Source organism: Schistocerca nitens, chromosome 7 (genome assembly GCF_023898315.1).
Source record: "Schistocerca nitens isolate TAMUIC-IGC-003100 chromosome 7, iqSchNite1.1, whole genome shotgun sequence".
Taxonomy (NCBI): domain Eukaryota; kingdom Metazoa; phylum Arthropoda; class Insecta; order Orthoptera; family Acrididae; genus Schistocerca; species Schistocerca nitens.
In genome coordinates this window covers 310,588,825-310,591,324 of record NC_064620.1, presented here as the reverse complement: position 1 = coordinate 310,591,324, position 2,500 = coordinate 310,588,825, and the positions used below count along the sequence as shown (strand labels likewise).

At 52.0% G+C, this 2,500-nt stretch overlaps 1 pseudogene; it reads left to right on the top strand.

Annotated features, from left to right (window-relative positions):
* LOC126197806 (large subunit ribosomal RNA) overlaps positions 1 to 2,500 on the top strand; it is an 8,205-nt pseudogene that overhangs the window by 1,727 nt on the left and 3,978 nt on the right.

The window sequence follows — 2,500 nt, the reverse complement described above, 5'->3', positions numbered from 1 at the left end:
TGACGAGTAGGAGGGTCGCGGCGGTGGGCGCAGAAGGGTCTGGGCGTGAGCCTGCCTGGAGCCGCCGTCGGTGCAGATCTTGGTGGTAGTAGCAAATACTCCAGCGAGGCCCTGGAGGGCTGACGCGGAGAAGGGTTTCGTGTGAACAGCCGTTGCACACGAGTCAGTCGATCCTAAGCCCTAGGAGAAATCCGATGTTGATGGGGGCCGTCATAGCATGATGCACTTTGTGCTGGCCCCCGTTGGGCGAAAGGGAATCCGGTTCCTATTCCGGAACCCGGCAGCGGAACCGATACAAGTCGGGCCCCTCTTTTAGAGATGCTCGTCGGGGTAACCCAAAAGGACCCGGAGACGCCGTCGGGAGATCGGGGAAGAGTTTTCTTTTCTGCATGAGCGTTCGAGTTCCCTGGAATCCTCTAGCAGGGAGATAGGGTTTGGAACGCGAAGAGCACCGCAGTTGCGGCGGTGTCCCGATCTTCCCCTCGGACCTTGAAAATCCGGGAGAGGGCCACGTGGAGGTGTCGCGCCGGTTCGTACCCATATCCGCAGCAGGTCTCCAAGGTGAAGAGCCTCTAGTCGATAGAATAATGTAGGTAAGGGAAGTCGGCAAATTGGATCCGTAACTTCGGGATAAGGATTGGCTCTGAGGATCGGGGCGTGTCGGGCTTGGTCGGGAAGTGGGTCAGCGCTAACGTGCCGGGCCTGGGCGAGGTGAGTGCCGTAGGGGTGCCGGTAAGTGCGGGCGTTTAGCGCGGGTGTGGTCTGCTCTCGCCGTTGGTCGGCCTCGTGCTGGCCCGCGGTGCAGGATGCGCGCGCCTGTGCGGCGTTCGCGCCCCGGTGCTTCAACCTGCGTGCAGGATCCGAGCTCGGTCCCGTGCCTTGGCCTCCCACGGATCTTCCTTGCTGCGAGGCCGCGTCCGCCTTAGCGTGCTCCTCCGGGGGCGCGCGGGTGCGCGGATTCTCTTCGGCCGCCATTCAACGATCAACTCAGAACTGGCACGGACTGGGGGAATCCGACTGTCTAATTAAAACAAAGCATTGCGATGGCCCTAGCGGGTGTTGACGCAATGTGATTTCTGCCCAGTGCTCTGAATGTCAACGTGAAGAAATTCAAGCAAGCGCGGGTAAACGGCGGGAGTAACTATGACTCTCTTAAGGTAGCCAAATGCCTCGTCATCTAATTAGTGACGCGCATGAATGGATTAACGAGATTCCCGCTGTCCCTATCTACTGTAATGGACAAAAACTGCCCCGAATATGTCAGATTCATGGCGAAAGAAGAACAAAGAACTGAATATGGCCAGTAACACTTCTACGCCACAGTCCCCAGGTCGACAGGTAGCTGGCGTCAACACAAAGTCCAGTATCCTCAAGATTATCCAACTAAATGGGCAGAGATCGAAAGTAGTACCTAGTCAAGCATCACTTAAGATGGAAGAGGAAAACCTTGACATTATTCTTATCCAAGAACCATATGTAATGGAAAATAAGATCAAAGGATATCCTCTAGGTTTCCGCCTAGTATACAGCAGCAACCATGGAGTACCGAAAGCAGCCATAGGAATACGAAACACAAACTTGACCATTCTGCAGATAACCTCCCTTTGTGATGCTCATACCGCTGTAGCTGCAGTAACCGGCGACTTTGGTGAAATATACTTAATAAGCCTGTACTGCCAGTTCCATACCCCAATTGATGAATATTTGCATCGACTGGACACCATCATCCACGAAACCCAAGGAAAAGCCATCATAATAGCAATGGATGCGAATGCCATGTCACCACTATGGCACAGCCAGGACACAGATGAAGCAGGACGAAAACTAGAGGATTTCATCTTCCAACATGGCTTAACTGTAATAAACAGAGATTCACCATTAACAACTTTCAGTGGGCCAGCCGGGGAAAATAACATCGACGTAACACTCTGCTCAGCAAACATATCAAGCATGGTCTCTAGATGGACGATTCAAGAGGAATGGACCTCAAGTGACCACAGGGCGATCACGTTTGAGATCTCAAAACAACACAGGGAGAGGGTCACAGAAGAGCTACTGAGATACAACACCACCTTTGCAAAATGGCAAGTCTTTGATTGCCAGCTGACCACCAGAGTAGAAAACTGGCCAAACGCCGTGGGAACAAATGTAAATGATAAAGTAGACCTCCTACAGACAGCAATACAGGAGAGCTGCAGGAAGGCCATGAGGAGAAGAACACGGCTGAAGAATGCTGTTCCTTGGTGGAATGAAACATTGACAAAAATGCGGCAGGACACAATTGCAGCTCGACACCGGCTCCAGAATGCGCGACGTACAAATCGTGAGACAGAAATACTGGCAGCAAAGGCCACTTACAGAAGCACAAAAAATAAATATAACAAAGAAATTACAAAAGCGAAGACAGATACATGGAAGAAATGGGTAAAAGAGTGCAACACCAATGACCCTTGGAAGCTGACCGATAGAATTCTTCGCCCTAAATATGGCACCGAAACTG